This window comes from Sceloporus occidentalis, unplaced genomic scaffold, assembly GCF_023333645.1.
Source record: "Sceloporus occidentalis isolate IW3139 unplaced genomic scaffold, rSceOcc1.0.p SCAF_5, whole genome shotgun sequence".
Lineage (NCBI taxonomy): Eukaryota > Metazoa > Chordata > Lepidosauria > Squamata > Phrynosomatidae > Sceloporus > Sceloporus occidentalis.
Window position 1 is genome coordinate 145,351,675 of NW_028316985.1, and position 22,402 is coordinate 145,374,076.

At 38.0% G+C, this 22,402-nt stretch overlaps 1 long non-coding RNA gene across 4 annotated transcripts in view; it reads left to right on the forward strand.

Moving 5' to 3' along the window:
* The first annotated feature begins 126 nt into the window (after positions 1-126).
* Positions 127-22,402, forward strand: part of LOC149312946 (uncharacterized) — a 33,874-nt gene continuing 11,598 nt past the window's right edge. Inside the window, exons 1-2 of one of the 4 annotated variants that reach the window (XR_016281443.1) lie at positions 127-203; positions 16,918-17,003. This is a non-coding gene — a long non-coding RNA (uncharacterized LOC149312946). Of the gene's footprint in view, positions 279-10,090; positions 10,162-16,917; positions 17,004-22,402 lie in introns of those variants that run through there. The other 3 variants (XR_016281441.1, XR_016281442.1, XR_016281444.1) reach the window with 3 other exon arrangements.

Genomic DNA, 22,402 nt, shown 5'->3' on the forward strand with positions numbered 1-22,402 from the left:
GCGGACGCAAACAGCCACTGGAATCCCCTAGCAACGCGCGCGCCTGGCCCCAGCGCCGGCAGCCAATCACAAGCGCGCGCGGTGACCTTGGGGGCGTGGCCGAGCGATAAAGAGGCAGCGGAAGAAACCAAACAGCTAAAAAAAAAGGGGGGGATGTTATGGAGCGATGGAAGCAGAATGGTGCGACCCAAGTTGTGCTGTGTGTAGGTTCTCCTTCGTTAATTTAAAATGACTTAGTTCCAACTCCCAGAATCCCATAGCCTTCAGCCAGAAAAGAGGTAAAGCGGTGCCAAACCGGGTTATTTCTCCAGTGTGGATGCAGCCCTAGTTTGAGCCTTATGTATGTGTGTGTACACACACACACACAATATGTATATATGTATATTATATAATGTATCAGTAATATATATATATATATATATATATATATTACTTATGTAATGTAGTATATATTTTATATATATAGATATATATAATATGTATGTATGTATATTATGTTTATAAGATATATATACATACATACACACACACACACACATATATATATATATATATATATAAGTCTTTTTTCTATAAGGTTTCATCCACTGCCTGCTTTTCTTTATGGCCATGATGCCTGGAAATCCCTGGGAACTGTAGTTTTGGTGAGACATTGAGCCTTCTCTGTCAGAGAGAGAGAGAGCTCTAGTGCCACCATAAACTACAACTCCCAGCATTCCCTAGCACTGAGCCAGGGCAGTTAAAGCGGTCTCAAACTGGATTATTTCTGCAGTGTGTGCTTGGGACCGATATGCTAACAAGGGACACAGCAGAGCCATCATGGCAATAAAGAAAAAGTCAGTGGGTGAAACCTTTATATAAAAAAGACTAAGAACTAAGTCGCTTTAACTTAACCAAGTAATATACATATATACACACACATCATATACATACATACACGTACATAAGGCTTGGGAAACTAGGGCTGCACCCACACTGAAGAAATAACCCAGTTTGGCATCACTTTCACTCTTTTCTGGCTCAAGTCTATGGAATTCTGGGAGCTGGGGCCCAGAGCGGAGCAGAGCCTTGAGCCACAGTAGTTAAAGCAGTGTCAAACTGGGTTATTTCTCCAGTGTGGATGCAGCCTGGGTAATATACAGTGTGTTTTTTCCTATACGCAGAGAATAGGAATGTGATAATAGCTACTTTGTCAGTGGCATGTGGAAACTCATTATGTAATTAGTATTTTGAAGACTAGTGCTCATCCTGGTTCATCATCAACACTATGCACCGAAGCATGACCAATCTTTGCACAAGGCTTCAATTTCAGATCATTACATAATATCCTTCCATTGCTTTTTTTTTAATTGCATCTTCTCTATGAACAAAGAGTTCATAGCATTACAGGTGGAGGTTTCAGCCAGCCCCATTTGCCATGCAATAGTACAAATTCATTCTTTTCATTATACACTTGTTCCTCCATATTTGCTAGGGTGAGGCGCACAAGACCCCTGTGAATATGGGAAAACCACAAATAACAAAAACACCATGTTTTTACCTGAGAGGACACCTCTCTGGGAATCTCTAGGTCCTCCAGTGCAACTCTGTGGTCAACATCTGACAGACACTGGCCATAGAACCACTGGAGGAGCTACAATGGCCTAGTGGAGTTAGGTAAAGTTGACCATAGAGTTGCACTGGAGAACCTAAATATTCCTAGAGAGAACATATTAATCAAATCCGTGAATAATCAAATCCGCAAATATCAAAGCTGCAAATATGGAGGGATGACTGTAATGTATTAGATCACAAACCACCACGCACTGCTGGCAGTCTTCCAAACTACCATGAAATTACCACACATTTTGTCTTACTTGCACTGTTTGGTATACACACGATTCCCCTTCACTCTTTGGTAATCCCTAGAGTCTAGACTCAAACTCTGTGATTCTCATAAAAATTGATCTGTAGCCTCATCAAGACGAAGGCTTGGCAGCTCTAACATCAAAGTCAGTTGTTTGTACATTCTGTCTGTAGGGTAATTTAAGTTTCCCAAGGCCCAAGCCTTTCGTAAGGAAACAAAAATATTAAAGTATAAAAAAATATCAAAGCCAAGCCTGTTAGGATCTAGCTTTAAATTAGCAGAGTAGCAGAAATGTGCCTTTGTCTAACTGTGCTTCCCTAAGAACTGAGACTGACTCCCAAAACAACACAATTAGCTTGTAGTTCAAACAAAAGGTTACTAACCCTCCGTTTTCACAGAAATCGGTTCCTCCGTGAAAATGGAGATGCACCTATATTCAAGCCTCATAGGCTTGAATGGGGTGCGTGCCCGCAAGCGAACAAAGGGCATGCCCCATTGATAATAATAGAGGTCGCCCCTCTGTGAATATTCAAGTTTTCAGACCTCAAATCTGTAAGAAAGGAGGGGTGACTGTATACATAAATGCTATATCCTAATCTAGCTAGCGAATAGTTCAGGTAAAAAGAAATCTTTATCTCACCATCTTTCCAAAGAATGTTAAGAGAGGAGGAAGATGGAAAACCAACAGATCAGTAGAAAATCTTTAGAGAGTGTCTGTCAGTCGCAAAGGGAGAGTGACCTAAATCATATGGTTAGTTTGAATAAGAGAGAAGAGAGTTTGCATGCAGGAAATCCCTATCTATCTAACGAGGGGGAAAGAGAATGCAAAAATCTTCCAACACTGAACTTACTGGATTTGTTCACTGCTAAGGCTGTGAAAAAGAAAAAAATTGACATGCAGTGTATTTTCATTGCCTATAGGTTACATGGGTAGCTATTTACATGCAACAAAAGTGGCTAATATTTCACCTTTCACAGCATTAATAATAATAATAATAATTTTGTGAAGTCGAAGGCTTTCATGCCCGGCATCCATAGTTTTTTGTGGGTTTTCTGGGCTATGTGACCATGTTCTAGAAGTGTTTATTCCTATTATAAACTCTTGTAGAACATGGCCACATAGCCCGATAATAATAATAATAATAATAATTTTATTTCTTACTCGCCTCTCTTCATGGCTCGAGGCAGGTTACAACATAGTTAAACACAATCATTACATAAAATGCACATATTGAGCTGCATCTCTATGCAATATTTATATTACAATATGTAGGACAATAATTAATATAAAATTCATGTTTAAAATTAATCTAGTGAATGCTAGTACTTCTCAAATTGCTCTTAGAATGGCTCTCACAGAAAGGAAGTAAAGAAAAACGTACCAAACCTGTTCCACTGCTTTATGTAGTCCACACACCCTCAGCTTTTCAAAACAATAAGCTTCTAAATCACAAGCTGACATTATACTTAACAAGCTGAGAATATAACATATAACATTTCCAGACTATACTATGTCATTAATGCATGCTGTAGAAAGAAAGGTGGATCATATAAAATTTCCTAAATCTGATGCAAGCAAAAAGACTGTCCGGATTCCAAGGGGAGGAATCATGGCCTTGGCATACTTGTGAAACTTTTCCTATACACTGGACTTGCTTTGAAAGCAAAATAGTGCCTTATGTCTCAGATTATATGGAAATATTGGGTTTGTTAAAATAAAAGCTGGGAATCTGGAGAACATGACACACAACCCAGCGGCACTTATTTCTGAGTAACTATACATAGGTTTGAGCTATGGGACCATGGGATTTACAACACAGCAAATACCTACAAGTACAGAAAAAATTGAAAAAAATATTTTCATATTTCATTCTTTTAAGTGTTGCTTTTCAAATTGTGCTTGGTTTTTGAGACTTATCTGAGTCTTCAAATTTCTGTTTGTTCCTTTTAATATGGTACACCAATCAGCACTCTAACGTCTAATCTAGTGAACACTAGTATGCTTTTATATCTTATGCTTTAATCATATTGCTTTTTACTGGTTTTAACTTCATCACCTCTTTTTATTGATCATCGTTAACAGAAATATAATTGTTGGGTTTCTTACAATAAAATTTCTTAAGATTTGGCATCCTTTTCTAAGATATTCTTTATCAGGACCAGGTACTTTCTAAACTGCAATTGATATCCATTACTTTGTAATATTTGTAATGGTAAATATTATACGTTAGAAAGCTGCCTTATTGTGGTTCAGACTGCAGAGAATACGGTCTAATCCTTTCTATGTCCATAATTAAATCCATCTAATCCAGTAATGTCAGTTCTGACTGGCAGTGGTTCTCTGGGGGTTTGGGAAGGATTCTTTCCCACCTCTAACACTAGATCCCTGGTGTTACCTGATTGGCTTGGAAGCTAAGCAGTGTCAGTCCTGGTTAGTTCTTGGATGGGAGATTGTCAACAAATACCAGGTACTGTAGGCTATATTTCAGAGGAAGGAACCTAAGGCCCTATACAGACAGCCAAAATAAAGCTGCTTCGAGTCACTTTGGAGGTATGGTGTTTCAATGATGCATGTGTCCTAAGAGTCTGGAAGCTGCACCAAAGCTGCATTCCAGTCCTTAGGACTGGAGTGTGGCTTTGGTGCGGCTTCTGGACTCTTAGGACGCATGTATCATTTAAATAGCATACTTGCAAAGTGACTTGAAGCAGCTTTATTTTGGCTGTCTGTATCAGGCCAAAGAAAACCTTATGAAATTCATCGGGTCACCATAGGTCAACAGGCAATTTGAAGGCACACAGACACACCCATCCACACTCCCACCCACATACCAACTGTGCCCAACGCTGCTTACTTTCAGACAAAAATTAGACGAGGTGTTTTGGTATCATAGGATTATTATCTATATGTTGAAACAACCATTTGCTAGGAATCAAATTACACCCAAAAAATTATCAGGTATCTTCGTCTTTATTCCACCCATTGCATCCTATATAGGGCTTGTTTTCATACGACCTGCTGGCTTTATAAACAGGTCTATTTTTCAGATACCTCATGCTTAGTCATGAAAATATATATGCTGTATAGAAATGATACCTAAACCTACCGTAAAGATATTCCTATTCTCATGTTGGGCCAATCTTCTCTTTTCTTGTCTGGTTGATCTCAGAATTTCAGCAGACACCTTGGAGTTATAACCAGTATATTTAGATATCCTTAGTAATGATGAAATGCAAGACTCTCCTGAGTTAAGTTTTAGTTTCCCAGATCTCTTTCATTAGACCTTTCAAATCCTTGGTTCAAAACATTTTTTGCTTTATCATCTTAGGTTTTAAACTCCTCCCCATTAAGGTAAAAGAAATCTATTGGAGCCAATCAAATATTCAGTCATTTGAACTTACTGGGCTTCATTTGGCTACAGATGAATGCATACACTTGTTATGATGATGATTCATGAGAACTCAGTATCAGAAGACATATTCTGGTGCTGAGCATTATGACTTGTGATTGGTGCTTGCGATAAATGGGAATCCCTCCATTTATCAGAGCCTTCTTCCCAAATAACAAAAGGTTAAATGTTGGAGGAGGTACATTTTAGCAAGGGATTACATCACTGTGATGAGATGGCAAATGTGCAATGAGATGGGAAGTTGGGGAGAAACAAACTTTCGAGAGGGTTCTGAGGAGGGGTTTTTTAAAAGCCTGGATGCAGCACAAAGCTTTTGTCTGTCTAGGGTCTGCTTGTTGGTCTGTCTGCCTGTTGGCTAGTGGTCTCTGACCCTTGTGAGGCAGATCATGAGGAAACTGGTGGAGCTGGACAATGGAGTCCAGGCTCCCAGCTATATGGAAACACCAAGGACTGCAAATTCGATCTGAGCTGTGAGTGAGATTAGGAGCATTTACCAGTCAATGGTGTTAGGATTTTGATTTGTTTTACTGGCTTGGCTGAAATGGTACAGTGGGACCTTGGTATCTGTAGGGATCCGTTCCAGACCCTCCTCAGATACCAAAATCCGCAGGACCTCAATTCCCATTGTCCCCATGGCAGCATGTGTATGTGGTGGTTGTGCCGCTATTAGGAACAACGGGATGGGGGCTTACCTGAAGTCCCATAGTGCCTAATAGTGGTGCAGCTGTGTACATACACCACCACTGCGAATAATGAGGGCTGTCTCTAATGGCAGTGCTGCCACATGCACATGCCACAATTGGGGACAGTGTGGGCTTGCTGTCTGTGGATGCTTAAATACTCTGCCTCTTTGCCCTCCTTTTTCACGTGCCTTAGTTTAGCTAGTTCCTGACTGGGTTTGCAAATACCAGTGGAATCCCTGACAAGTGTCCCAATATATTGGTAAGGTGTAATAAGTTATTCATTGGGTGGTGGTAGCAAGGTTTATTTTAAATAAAAAGAGGCCCCATCCAGCTCAGCAAGAGTGGAGGAAGATCTAGAGAACCTTCACATGGTGCAGTAGTGGCACAAGGCTTTTTAAAACCTTTCCTTCAGAACCCACTCGAAGGTTCATGCTTCCCTCCAACTGCCCATCTCATTGGACCATTGCCATCTCATCACTATGATCTGATTATTAAAATGTACCTTCCCCAGCATTTAAGCCTTTGTTATCTGAGAAGAAGACTCCAATAAATGGACTGCCATTTATCACATGCCCCTCCAAATCTCATCCAGTCTGGGAACAACTGGAAGTTGGAATCAAAGCAGCTGAGATTTCAGCCTACAAAAGAAAAGAAGTAAACAGAAATATATTATTACAGTGCTCAAGCATCATTTTTAGAAGTGCTGGACAATCATACAATTATGATCTTGTACTATGCATTGCACTTCACGAGACATAAAAGTTTCTATTTTAATTCCGATATTAAATTCACTAGATTTCAGAAATAGTTTACTTTGGGATTTTGACCATACCTCCCAAATGACTTCTTTGTTGTTGACATTTTTATGTAATACAAGCCGTAGTATCCCATGTTGCTTGAGAGAATAATTAACCATAGTTAATGATTACGTAGAGAGATCTTGTAGCACCTTTGAGACTTACTTTGTAGGAAGTAGACTGAAGTCTACAAAAGCTCACGCTGCCAATTTCTTTCAGTTAGTCTCAAAGGTGCTACAAGATCTCTCTATGTACTGATTCTACAGACTAACATGGCTATATCTTTGAATTCTACTACCACAGTTAATGATTGTTCAGCTTGAACAGCTTGGGAGAATGAGTGCCTAGGTGTCTGGATGTTCAGGTGTTGCTCATCTTTTACATCATTTTAAAGTTGATATTGAGAGAGCATGCCTCCATGATTGGTTACTATTCTGTATTAATGAAAAGAATGATTGTGGCGTCCCTCACACCCCCCCCCCCCACTCCACATGAATTTTGTATATGCCACATTTGTTATTTGCTGTCAAAATGATTTCACTTTATGGTGATCCCATGAAGAGTGCTCCAAGAGTCCTTGTAAACTCTGGGTCATGGCTTGTTTGATTGAATCAATCCACCAGTATTCTGATCTTCCTATTTTCCTGCTGGATTCAGCTTTTGCAAATAATTATCATTTTTTCCCAGTAAGTCACATCATCTTATGATGTGTCCAAAGTATGACAGTCCCAGTTTATTCATCTTGTCTGTATGTTAAGCCATATCATCTTAAACACCCTCCAGATTTCATGAAAATCCATCTAGCTGTTTACCTGTGATATGGTAACAAACAGACAGAAACAAATTGTTATTAATAGAAAAATGCAAAAATGTTTGAATTCAGTTCACCGGCATCTTTCACATTATATGCCACACGATCCTGTACAAATGGAAAAATCATTACAGTGCTCCCCAGGGCCCTTCTCAAATGAATTTTCATTTGCATAAGTCTATATTTTAAATCAGACCACTGTAAACATACCCTCCAAATAGCCTCTCTGAACATTTGAAGACTGCTCCTTCCCTCATTATTTTTAAATTTCAATTAAAAGGTTTCTTGTTTTCCCAAGCTTTTGGAATTTTTGTTTAATATTGTTTTATAATCTTGCATATAAGTATTTGTCAGTTTGATTTATATTGTAGTGTATGTATTTGTATTTTATTTAGGTAATTGTATTGCAAAAGGTAAAGGTAAAGGTATTCCCCATGGATAAGGTTGTCAAGTTGTGTCCAACCATAGGGGGCGGTGCTCATCTCTGTTACTAAGCCGAAGAGCCAGTGTTGTCAGAGACTACAACCTACCCACCGGAGTAGTACCTATTTATCTATTTGCATTTGCATTCTTTCAAACTGCTAGGTTGGCAGAAGCTGAGACAAATAATGGGGATTTATCCCATCATGCGGCACTTGGGCCTCGAACTGCCAGCCTGCCAATCTTGCAATCAACAGAGTCACCGTCTTAACGATTTGAGCCATCACATCCCAGTGCAGTGCTATTATTCCTTCCTTCCCACTGTATGTGTGTTTATTTATATTTTAGAATGTACGTCTTTGGCAGGATCCACTGTTTTGGGTTTTTTTACTTGTAAAGTGCCATGTACATTGATGGCACTATATTAATAAACAACCACCACAACAATATTTTTGGTGAAAATCTAATGCAAAAGTAATTGGGTTTGCCATAAGCCACTTAATGAATTCTGTATGAGCCTCTTTGTTTATATTCTACAAACATATCCAAATTTGGTGAAAATCAGTTCAGCCATTTTCACATGATTCATGAACAGACAAACACAGACACAGAGACACACACGGCATTGTCCTCCATAGGAATTCTACAACCCCATGAAATTTTCATTAAATCCCCACATTTCTAGCATTACAGAGTAAGATACTTTCATACCTAGAGCTCTTACAGTTGTTGTGGTCACAATCTTTTGGCAACTTTGAGCCCGTACAGGCAGGCCAAAATAAAGCTGCTTCGGGTCACTTTGGAAGTATGCTGTTTAAATGACACACACATCTTAAGAGGCCAGAAGCTTCGCCAAAGCTGTGCTCCAGTCCTTAGGTCTGGAGCGCGGCTTTGGCGCAGCTTCTGGCCTCTTAGGATGCATTCATCATTTAAACAGCATACTTCCAAAGTGACCCGAAGCAGCTTTGTTTTGGCCAGTCTGTACGGGCTCTTTGTCTTCTGCTATTCTTTGGATGCCTAATCTGTATTTCTAAATGTTCAATTGAATTTCAGGATACTGCAATGGAAAATCCCCCCCCCCCCCAATAATTACACCACTGAGCCCAAAGAAGAGTCATACAAAGCTTGCTGGCTATTTTGTAACATCTTGGATAGGCCTAATAAAGCTTTTGTTCTGCTGATATTTTGATTTATTTGTAATCTAATGTGCCAGGACATCTGTAGACATTTTATAAATAAAATGATTCACTGTAAGCTTTATTTTCTCTGGCATTTTTTATGGCAAAAAACAGGAATTACCACAGAGAATCAATGCATCTTGTATTCCAGATCCTTTAGACAAAATAGCTTAATTGTTCTTTCCCCAAAAGTAGCCACAAAACTGTGATTGGGAGTTCACTTTAATGAATTTGTCTTGCAAATTTACACTTAATAGACACAGTATTTAGGTGGCTTAACAATTCTTGTTCCATATTTTTTTTTAAAAAATGCCATTTTGTGGATGCATGGTAGTTTTCTAAAACATTCTTGCATTTCTGACAGTGGCAGTGTGAAAAAATAAATTTAAAACCCCACAGGGCTATGCACGCTTCACTGAAAATTAGTTGGAGATCCCCCCCCTTTTTTTTTGGTAAATCTCATTTGATACGATACAGTAGGATTAACTGCTCTCTTGCTGATACGTGCCTTTAAGTTGACTCTGATTTATCGCAACCCTGTCATAAGTTGTTTTTTTTGGGGTGGGGGTGGGGGTGGGAGTTGAAATATTAATTCTGAGGTGTTTTTCTATTGCCTTTCTCTTAGGCTAAGAGAGTGTGACTTGTTCAGGTAACTCAGTGGGTTTCCATGGTTGAGTGCGGATTTGAACTCTCATCTCTGAGAGTCCTCGTCCAACATTCAAAGCACAATAAAACACTGGCTTCTTGGGTGATTACAATTCATAATCTTGAATATTTTCCCCACATGTAGTTTATTAAACAAACATATTAAACAGAGACTAGGAATATAAAATATTCTGTGGTGCTGAGCACAAATGTGCAGTACTTAAGTGGTATGAGGAATAGGTTGTCTGAAGCTGAGTCCATTCTATCCTTCTAACTGCCACATTACTGAATTCTTAGTGGAATATGTCAGTAGTGCAGGATAGCACCAAGCATCACTTCCTCAATGAATGTTATCACTCGGACAAAATTAAAAGGTCAGTGCAGTGTGATCCAGGGTGCAATCATGGGGTTTCATGTTTTTGCGCGAGAGGTTATCACACAATGTAACTGAAGGCAATGCTAAGTCAATTCGAACCCAATCCATGGTCAATTGAGGGATGTGTAAATTCAGGGAAATATAGAATTTACAAATCCTGTTCCACTCCAAAGTTGCCTTCAATTCAAATTTGGCAAGTATGGAACGCATGGCTTGGTTGCCCTTGGATTGCTTTTGAATCAGATTATAATTCCCAAGCTCCTTTGCCCAGAGGGGGGGATACTTTGGCCTCCCCAAAAGGTTAAAAGACTGGCACCAAAGTCTGCCTTTCCTCCCTCCCTACCAGAGGGGTGTAGGGGGCTTTTCTCTCAGCCTGGCAAAGTTCCTCTCGGAGTTCTGGAGCTGTTTTGGGGATGAAGCAGCCCTCCCCACAGAGACACACACACACTGCCACCCTCCTCTTAGCCCTTTCTGGCTCTTTCCCTTTGCAAACATATCTTCTCCAACTGGAGGGAAGGGATTGGCCAGGGCTCTCTCTTTCTCTCTCGCGACCCTGTCACAAGGTTTTCTTGGGAGGTTTATTCAGATGGGGTTTGCCATTGCCATTTTCTGAGAGAGTGTAACTTGCACCAGGTCACCCAGTGGGATTACATCCCTGCCTTCTAGAGTCATAGTCCAATGCTCAAACCAACTACAAGGTTGCTTTGGACTGGTTTTGAATTGGTGAATTGCCTAAATAACGTGAAATAAAGGGTAATGAATGAACAAATAATGTGAATTGCCTAAATAACGTGAAATAAAGGGTAATTACTGAACAAATAACGTGAAACAAGGCAAAACCACGAGAACAGGAAGCAAGCCTCACCGGAAGTGTAAAAAGGTCATGATCTGATTCTGCCTTCACTGCACATGTGCAGGGATGCTAATTTGAATTCTAGACTATGAAGGATACGTACTTATATGATAATTTCTTTTGCATTCACACTACTTTGGCTTTGGGATGGGCGCTGTGTTCTTCTGTGGTGTGACAGCCATCCACGTACTTGCATTCATTTCTTTTTTTTTCTTCTTTTTTTTAAAGAAATTTTATTGAGGATTGTAACATTTGACAATACATTTAACATTACATAACACATATAAAATAAAACACAACACAAAATACCCATTAAACCTAAAAGGAAAAAAAAGAAAAGAAAGAAAGAAGAAAATAAAGAAGAGAGAAGAGAGATAAAAAAAAAAGAAGAAGAGGAAAAAGAAAAAGAACCTCCTGTCACATCTCATTCATTCATTCCTAACATTTAAAACATCATATAATTAGACTACACATAACTAAAACAGTTCTTCCGTTCCCTGCATTTAAGTGTCGTGATTAATAATTTCTTTTGTGATCCTAAATCTTCATAGTTCTATTTCATCGTAATTGCTACTTTATCTATAAAGTCTATTTCTAATGTACTCTAAGATCTGTTTTTATTATCTTAGCTATTTTGTCTAATATTAATATATACATATTTAAGTTCCATATAGTTAAACCATTGTTATTGTGTCTTAATCTATATCAGTTTTCAAATTATTCTTTAAATCCTTCAATGAAAAGTTCTTTTCTCCCTTGTTGTAAAAAGATCATCACTTCTTTCCAGTCCTTATAGAATTCTTCCATGTCTTCGTTGTTAAGTAGTCTTGTTAGTTTGTCCATCTCCGCTAATTCAAAAATTTTAACAATCCATTCTTCTAAAGTTGGTATGTTTTGGTCTTTCCAATTGCGTGCCAATATGATTCTTGCTGCAGTAATCAGATAAAAAATTATTTTACCATGTTTTTTTTCTACTGTTTTTTCCAAAATATTTAACAGGTATAATTCAGGTACAAATTTGAGATTTATTTTCAGTATGTTACAGATTGTTTTGTGAATTAACTGCCAATATTTTTTAATTTTGGAACAGGTCCACCAACTATGAAAAAAGGTGCCTTTATCTTTTTGACATTTCCAACAACTATTATCTAATCCATATATTTTAGCCAATTTTTCCGGTGTTATATACCATCTGTAGAACATCTTATAATAGTTTTCTTTTAAATTTTGACTTCTTGTATATTTTAATCTTCTGTTCCAGGTAAACTCCCATTGTTCCAAATCAATATTATGACCAATATTTTGTGCCCATATTATCATATTGCTTTTGATTGTATCCTTTTCTAATTCGATCTTCAATAAAAATTTATATATCCTTGATAGCAACCCTTTATTTTTGGATTTTAGAATGTTCTCAAGTTCCGAGTCTTCTATAATTGTTGAATTGTTTTTTATATCTACTTTAAATTTTTCTTTTAATTGTAATTTTAGGTACCAATGTATTTTATAATTTTGATTGTGCAATTCATCGTCCGTTTTAAATCTATGATTGTTTGATTCTTTTGTTACTAAATCTCTATATCTTAGCCAATTTTCTACTACCCCTTTTTCCCTCCAAAGAAAGGCTTCTTGTGGTGAAGTGTCCATTGTAATTTTCTCTCCAAGTGTCTCTCTAACTTTTTTCCAAACCCATAGCAATGGTTTCCTAATGCAATGATTGTTAAATTCTCTATCAATTTCTGCTTTATTATAGTACAAATAGGCATGCCATCCAAAACTTAAATTATCTCCTTCCAATTTTAATAGTTTTTGTTCTTTCAATTCTAGCCAATTTTTCACCCATGTTAAACATGCTGCTTGGTAGTAGACTTTTAGATCTGGAACCGCCAAACCTCCTCTTTCCTTGGCATCTTGAAGGGTTTTCATTCTAACTCTGGGTTTTTTCCCTAACCAAATAAATTTTGTCAAGTCCCTCTGCCAATTCTGGATTGGTTTTTCTTTTGTTATAATCGGTAATGTTTGGAATAGGAATAGTATTTTTGGTAAAATATTCATTTTTATACATGCTATTCTTCCTAATAAAGAGAGTTTTAAAGATTTCCAATTATCGATATCTTTTTTTATTTGCTTCCAAAGTTTGGTATAATTATTTTTAAATAGATCTATATTATTTGTGGTAATTTCTATTCCCAGATATCTAACTTTTTTTGTTACATTATAGCCAGAAATTTCCATCATCTCTTTTTCTACAGTTTTGTTTAAATTCTTCGTCAATATATTAGTCTTACTTTTATTTATTTTGAGTCCAGATATCATTTCAAATTCTTTTAATTCATTTATTAGAGGTCTGATGCTTATTTCAGGATTTTCTAGGAAGATAGCTAAATCATCTGCAAAGGCCGATGATTTAAATTCGATCCCTTTATTATTAACACCTTTGATTTCCTTATTCTGTCCTAATTTTCTGATTAATATTTCCATGACCATAATGAATAATAAAGGAGATAAGGGACATCCCTGTCTTGTGCCTTGTTTAATTTTTACAACTTTAGTTTTTTCTCTATTTATAATCAAGTGTGCTTCTTGTTCTTTATAAATGGCCTTTATCCAATTCATAAATTTGTTTTTAATTCCTACCTTTTTTAAAATTTCAAAAATTATATTCCAATTGACTTTATCAAATGCTTTTTCCATATCAATTAGTATAATAGCCAATTCCCTGTCTTTTTTGTCTTTAAATAGTTCGATAATATCTATCATAGTTCTTATATTTTTCTTCAAATATCTTTGGGGTAAAAACCCGTTTTGCTCCTCTCCAATCCATTCTTTAATAACTTGCTTTAATCTGTTTGCTAATATGGCCGTAAAAATTTTATAATCCATGTTTAATAAAGAAATTGGTCTATAATTTTTAATTTCTAGTGGGTCTTTTCCAGGTTTTAGAATTAAAGTAATATTGGCTTCTTTCCAGGTCTTTGGGAATTTATTAACTGTAATATTGTTTAACATTTTCTGTAAGGGGGTAATTAATTGATCTGCTAATTTTTTATAGTATAATGTTGTAAAGCCATCGGGGCCTGGGGCTTTCCCTGTTTTTAAATCTTTTATCACTTGATGGATTTCCTCTTTAGTTATTGGTTTCTCCAAATTATCAATTTGTTGTTCAGTTATTAATGATACAGTTATATTATCTAGATATGTTCTAATTTGTTGTATATCTATATTCTGTTCATCATATAGATTTTTATAATAATTATAGAAGATATCCATGATTTTTCCTTGGTCAGTCACCTCTTCTTCTCCTAATTTAATTTTTGTTATATAGTTTTTCTCCTTTTCTTTTTTTAGTCTATACGCTAACCATCTACCCGATTTATTCGCATTTTCGAAGTAATATTGTTTTGAAAATTTCATTTTTTCCCACTTCCTCAATTAAACACATTGATATTTGATTCTGGAGTATTTTAATTTCATTCTCTATTTCTCTGTCTTCTGGGTTGTCTTTAAGATCTTCTTCTTTCTTTTTAATTTCCGCACTGATTTTATTAATTTTTTGGTTCCTTTTCTTCCTTTTCCATATGTGTTCCTGTATAAAGAATCCTCTCATGACAGACTTACCTGCTTCCCAAACAATGTCTTCTTCCGTTCCTTTTCCGGAGTTATCCCTAAAATAATTTTCTAAGGTTTTTTTAGCTAGTTCTAACGTATCGGATTTTTAAAATAAATTATCATCTAATCTCCATGAAAAGGTTCTCCCTCCAGTTTTGATTTCCATCGCTATTGGGTTGTGATCTGATATGATTCTCGCCAAAGTTTCAATACTTTCAATGTTTTTCGCCCAATTTTTAGTTATAAAGAACATATCCAGCCTAGAAAACGAATTATGTCTATGTGAATAAAATGTAAATTCTTTTTTATCCCCGTATTTATATCTCCATGCCTCGATTAAGCCTAGGTTTTCAATCAATTTGTTAAATTTATTAGGGAGTTTACCTTGGACATTTTTGATTTTTTTTTTTTTTGATTTTCTATCTAAAACTGGGTTCATAACCCCGTTCCAGTCCCCCATCATAATAATATCTTCATAATTTAAATCTAATATTTCATTCATGAGTTTTTGATAAAATTCATTTTTTTTGTTTAATGGGCCATAAACTCCGATTATCAATATTTTTTGATTGTCTAGTTTCACTTCTATTCCAACATAGTTACCTTCATTGTCATTTATGATTTCTACAGATGGTATATTTGATTTTACGTACATTACCACCCCCTTTTCCTTTGATTCATTAGCAGAAACATATTCTTTTCCCAGGCTCCTATTTTTCAACAAATGTGTTTCAGATTTTCTGATATGAGATTCCTGGAGGCATATTATATCCCAATTTTTCTTTTTTAAAAATTGAAAGGTTTTTTTACATTTTTTAGAAAGGTTCAGTCCCTTGATGTTCCATGATAATATTTTAAATTTCATTTTATCCCTCCAGAAATCCGATTGTCTATGATACTTATCTTAAGTCTCGTTCGGTACTTCTCCTTCTTCTTCGCTCTCCTCAAGTGCTCCTGAATTGTCCTTCTGTTCTTTTGGATTGTCGTTTTCTTCTTCTTCTTCTGAATGTTGACTCAGGATGTCCGTTTCCTCCGGTGTTTGATTCTTCTTCAAAACTCTTAAGAATTCTCTAGCCTTGCTCAATGTATTAATTCTCAGTCTTTTGTTCTTGTAAGTAAATGATACACCTTCAGGTACTTCCCATCTGTAGGGGATATTATGCCGCTTTAGGGATGCTGTCAGTAGTTTGTAGTCCGCTCTCCTTCTCAATATTCTCGTGGGAATATCTTTCAAGATCATCAGTTCCTCCTTATCTACTACGAGTCTTTTTTCGTAACTTTTTTCTAAGATCAATTCTTTAGTTCTTGTCCTTATGAAATAAATCGAAATGTCTCTAGGTAAGTTTCTTTCTCTCGCGGCCCTTGAATTAATCCTGAATGTCTTGTCCACGTCTTTAATTAAGTCCGAGCATGGGATCCCCACAAAATCAGCCAAAATTGGAATTATATATTCGTAAAGATTTTCGTTTTGTAATTCTCTTAGACCTCTGATCTTAAGACAACGTTCTCTAGTTTTCAAATCAGCAATAGCTTTTAAGTCTTTTCTTTTTCTTGTTCTAATGACAGTTGTAGTGTTTTGTCTTCCAATTCCTTTGTTCTAACTTCCAATATCTCCACCTTAGTATCTGTTGTCTTTAAGTCCTTTGTTACTTTTTCAATGGATTGTTTTAGGCCCTTGATCTCTGTCTTGAATTCTCGTTTCAAATCTGTCTTCATATCCCTCATTTCCTGTCTCATGTTTTGCATTTCTAGGCCCAATTTTCTGAATTAGCCCTACTTTCTTTTCTTTCGAAACTGAGAGACATTCCTCCCATGTGATAACGTCATATTGTAGCCAAAAATCATTTAGGATGCTAGGATTCCTCTAACTGTATACATATGTTCATATGTTTCATTACCAGAAAATAATGAAAGACTTAATGGTTTCTTTGTCGAAATATAGTGGCTGTTTCTGGTATACCATGGCTTTGCCGACCCAGTGCTTTGGAATCAGAGCTTGGATACATTCTTTTTTGGATGACATGGCTCATAGGCCTCCAACCAGCAGCAGCATTGGTCACAGAAGCTGGTGTTTATGGATACTATCATCCAAAAATAACTTTTCTAAGTTCAGTGTGGACTGCTTATGATGCCAGCATGGTTCTAAAAGGTGTGATGCCTCATAGAATCCTTAGATATAATTCTACACAAGTATTATCTAGGTATCACAACAGTAGAGGTAGAATATAATTTTGAATGTGCAGAAGTCTGCTCCCATGACAGGACTTTCTCTCTATTTTCTCTCCCCTATAGGCTTCTGTGCTCCTCTCCAAATTTGCTCCCCATGGCCCTGCAATTCTTGGGACTAGATTTTGAGAAGGGATTGGGACTTCATGGAGGTGAGGGAATCACTTTCACTGACAGAAGCAACTCTATCAGTGGAAAAACCTCTTTGCATTCTAGCCTAAGATTGTTATGATTGTGTAGCAAATATACTGTGCCCAGGAGTTAGAAGGCTGAAGGGAACTTGACTTGAAAGTTATTCTAGACAGAAAGTCAGAAAGTGAGAAAGCTGGAGCAAAGGGAACCAGTCAGATAAAAATTTGTAGCTTTAAGCAAGTTATTCATCTTCAGCTCTGCTATGCTACATACACAATGGAAATAATAGATACCTATATTAAGATATGTGACTGTAGACTTTGGAAAAGGAACACATTTGTCATTCTGAAAAGATAATTTCTCTTTGGCTGACTTCAGCTTGAATGATTCAGGATATTTAGATACAATAACAGACCCTTTGCATAATGCAGTAATTGGAAAAAGAACAGGCAGCATGGTTCACTTTGTAGTGGAACTTACCCTGTGAAATAGGGTTGCTAAACAGAAAGGGCCCCATTTACACTATAAAATTATAGCACTAGTATTCCACTTTAACTTCCATGGTTCTGTCCTATGGAATTGGCAGTTTAGGGAGGAGGTGTTTGGAATTCTCAGTCAGAGCAATCCAGTGCCATATCAAACTACAACTCCCAGGATTCCATTGAACTGAAGCATGGTAGTGAAGATGGAATGATAATGCTATAACTGTCAGCGCAACTGCTGGGGTCCAACAACCACTGTCAGCAACTCAAACGAGTCCTGGGCTTAAATCATACCCTTGTAGCAGAGCTGGCAATTTCCAGAAGCTGAAGCGTGGCTCCAAAGTCCAATTGGGATGACAGCAACTGGATGTCTTCCAGGAACTGCAGCAATGCAGGAACCTCCGGGGACACACAGCAAACTGATGCTGTAGCTTCTTCTGATAAACCACCAGAGAAACAAAGTCCCCAAAGTGCTCTTTATTCACAGTGCTATTATACAAAACCAGATCTCTAAAACTCCAAACCATACCAATCCAACTCCTACTTCAAACCCACAAGCTATCACTTGCAACCCCTGAGTTTATATAGACTCCAGACCATGTGGTCTCCCAAACCCAGTGAGTTCCTGTGTGTAACCATGTCATGTGTCCCCTGTGCAATCCAGACACATGGTTTCATCATCCATGGCTACGTGCACCTAGACACTAAAGTGTCCTTGAGCCAATGAGCATCAGCTGTGCTGATCAGCCTTGTCCTTCTGCTGAATACTCATGGCCAAACACACACACATCAAGCATTTCCCTGTGTGCTGTGTTTTAACCCTTCAAATCCCTGACAATAACTGTGTAGTATGAATGGGCCCCAGGACAGGGCTATTGTATCTTACTTGTGTAGAAGAAAGAACTTTAGCAAGTGTAGCTAGTAACAGAAAGGGCCTCCTGCTGAAATTACCTCCTCTGTACAACCATTAAAGATACAAGAGCCCTTGCCTCCCCTGCCTTATGACAACTCTACTATTACATGCATTGGTGTTGTGCTTCAACAGCAGTATTCAAGAAGTATGGTGGGGAGAGAATCATGTGCCAGAGACTACTCTGCAATTATTACATCACACATACATGCATGGGCATAACTGATATTCTTGTCTTGGGTGCCACGATGACACCCTTTAAAGCTGGTATTCTCTAGATGTTTTGGACTACAGCACCCATCAAACCAGCCAGTATGACCAGTAGTAAGGGGCTGGCCAATAGCAGCTGTGGTCCCAAACGTCTAGAGTACACCAGCCTGCCTACCCCTTCTTTTATCACATCATACCATTTGCTACACATGCCAGAAACATATTGGAAGGACAAGCATCGGGCATCTCCTCCATCACAGCTAATGTTATATAGCCCAGTGCTCAGGAGAGCTCTGCAGTTTCAAGCAGCTGTTAGACAAGTGTCTGAATATCCTGGAATCCTAACCCAGCCATTCCAGTTGTTTTTGTAACAGAGAAGCGGGATATACATAATTTTTTAATTAAAAAAGGCCCAATATGAAATAGCCACTTTTTTATCATGGAAATACCAGAGTAACACTGAAAAAGAGTTTCGATTCCAATGACAGTAGTCTGCCAGATGACCATTTGCTATGAGGAAGCTCCCTGAACCCATGAACACCCTTAACTGGAGCAAGTTATAGGAACCACATAACTCCCTTGTTGAAGCAGCTTCACTGGCTACTGGTTTATTTCCTATAAAGCCCTATATGGCTCAGGTCCAAACTTTCTGAAAGACCGTATCTCCCCATACGAACTTACCAGAGTTCCAAGATCTTCAGGAGAGGGCTGTCTCTCAGTTCCACAACCATCACAGGCTTGCTTGGTGAGGACATGCGAGACAGTCTTCTTGTTGGCTGGTCTCACCCTCTGGAGCACCCTTCCACAGGAGGCTAGGTTGGCCCCCTCCCTGCTTCCTTGCACTGTCAGGCAAAGACATTTTTTCCCCAAGCAGGCTTTCAATATATAATCATCATGAGGAAGGCTTTTATATAGGCTGTGTGCTCATGTCTAACTTTTGTGTGTTTAATGCAAATTTATATTGTTTTACTGAAATGATTTTACTTGGTTTTAAAAACATTTTTAATTGTAAAGTTTTTAATTGTTTTTATCTGTGAGCTGCTTTCTCCCTTTCTAGGAAAAAAGTGGCATCTAAATGAAATAAATAAATAAACAAACCCATATGTCTGTCAAAGAGGATTCACAGTGCAAACAGTTCCTCTAGAGCAGGGGTCCCCAAACTTTGGTCCTCCAGATGTTTTGGATTTCAACTCCCAGAATTCCTGGCTGCTGGCCAAAGTGGTTAAGGCTTCTATGAGATGAAGTCCAAACTCCTGGAAAACCAAAGTTTGGGAATCACTGCTCCAGAGAGACTACAGTTTGAATCTAGTCTGCTAGATGAAGTTAGTTCCCACTTAGGTCTTGTTGCCATGTGCCTATTTGATTTCACTAGGGCCTTAGTCATGTTGAGTTAAGATGCAAATCGTTTATCTCAGGGACGGAGAAGCTGCAGCCTGCACAAACCTCCCACCTGCAACAAACTCTTCCCATAACTTGGATGTTAGCTGGAATCCCCACTATTCCCAGTCACTGTTCATTGTTAGCAGGAATCTCTTTTTTGGCTCCATTCCTCTTCCACCTCCCCTGTGCAGGACCAGAGATGGTCAAGCACTCATCTGGCACCAACTGATCAGATTTTACTTCTCCTTCTCTCCACCCCCACTTCCCCCATGTGATAAAGAGTGGGGAAAGAACAAAACTGCCTTACCTTCTGAAGCATCCAATGGTAATCTTCATCCAGCATACCTATGGGGAACCTAAGATTGTCAAGGACATGACTGTGTCCTCCAACATCAGCCTGCCAAGGTCTGTGGAGGGATCGAATCAAACCCTCACCCCACCCAATGGTGATTCCTCACCTCATCTGTTCATGCTTACTTGTGAGTAAGCAGTGCTTCTCCAGTGGTGAACCATGGACCACTCCAGGTGCAAAAGCCATTGGCTGCCAGTCCCAGGTGAATTTCCAGGAAAAAGAAAGAAAGAAAGAAAGAAAGAAAGAAAGAAATTGTAGTCCATGGATGCAATAGGGTACCTGTCCCTGGCAACACTGAAAAAAGAATAACTGCTGGTCCCTCAAATAAGATAGCTTGAGAAACGGTCTTGCTGAGCCAATGGCATTACCTCTGACATTATGTATGTGATGCCTCTAGCATCACATACATGTAGTTGTCATCTTAGCCAGGTGCTGATCACACTGTGTACAACAGGGAGGCAACAGTTTATGTGACAATAGAATCAGTTCATTTAGAGAATAAACTCCTTGGGGCACTGAAGGAAAGTTCTGCAGATACCAGAAAATGCCAAAAAGACAAATACAGTGGGCCCCAAAGCAAAAAACCTGACTAGAAGCCAAAATGACTAAACTGTAACTATCATATTTTACTTTGGACACATCATGAGATGCCATGACTCAATAACAAAAATAATACTGAGAAATGCCAAAGGCACTAAGAAAAAAGAAACATCATATTATAGATAGATTGATTCAATAAAGGAAGCCACAGCCCCAATTTTGCTAGACCTAGACACAGTTGTTGATGACCAGGGTTTACAGAAGTCTCTTCATAGGGTTGCCATGATTTAATGTCAACAGTGTCAACAAATGTGGAAAAAACTTTGTTTGGAAGGAATTCTGGAAGTATATTTGGGCAAGAGATCATGAACATTGCAACAGCAATTTGTCAGGAAGCAATTTTGTGAATTCTGTGATTTTTGTTGGAGCCCATGGGAGTCTAAGTGATATTAACTGCTTGGGCCCAACACACAGCCATCCTGGGATCATGTTAATCTTCATTTATTTATTTATTTATTTATTTATTTATTTAAGAAATTCCTTCTACTTCTTCCCAAAGGTATTGATCAAAGCATCTTACAAAGCCTAACAACTAATAAAACATATTAACAAGCCACTGAAAATACACTTACAATGCAAACCATCAAGTCAATAAACAAGGGCCAACAGCAGAGAAGGGAGAAATGTCTCCACGTGTTGGTAGAGCAACAAAAATGTATTGAGGCAAAGCAGTGTTTGCATAGGGTGTTTTTTTTCTTGATTTCAATTCCTAGAATCCCTGGGAAGTTACTGAGATTTGGGGAGACTGCCTATACAATGTGCTGTCACCAAGAAAACCTTTCCACATATTGCTATCAATCATGCATCTGAAAGTATTGATACATAGTTTCATACTGTCAGAAGGAATCCCAAGGGCCATCTAATCTAAACCCCTGTCAGTGGATGAACTCACAGCAAAAGTCTGCAACGGCTGATATTAAAGGGCAGGTAGGCTGACATAGGAGGTGTAGCTCAAACGCCTCGATCTTTAAAAATGATAGCCAGCATCTTGAAATGCATTGGGGAACAGGCGTGAAATATTCAACAGAGATCGTGAAATGCATGGGATATTTGAATGGGGGGTGGTGGTGGTCTGGTAGTAGTTAAATATGAATGTTCTTTGCAAATTAATGTTCTGCCATCTATAATCTGACTTTTGTTTTTGGCATGTATTTGCCAAGTGTTTACTGAGAACATGCAGCATGAGATTAATCTGAGGCAATACAAAGCCATTTTTGTCTGTGCAAGTACCTAATTACTGTAATTTTAACTCCAGTATTCACAATGTCTGAATTGCATAAATACTGTCTTTCCTGCATCAATTTGCAACTGGATAAATACAGATGCCTGTTCTTGAGAATGCACTTTTCTTAGGCTCTCCAATTTAATGACACACGTTTAACAAAACAAGCATTTTAATGCTGCTATAGTCTCTGCCAGGCCAGCCTGCTGCCCTAAACACCATGCAGAGCAGCTCCCCCCTCTCATGCTATATATATATATATA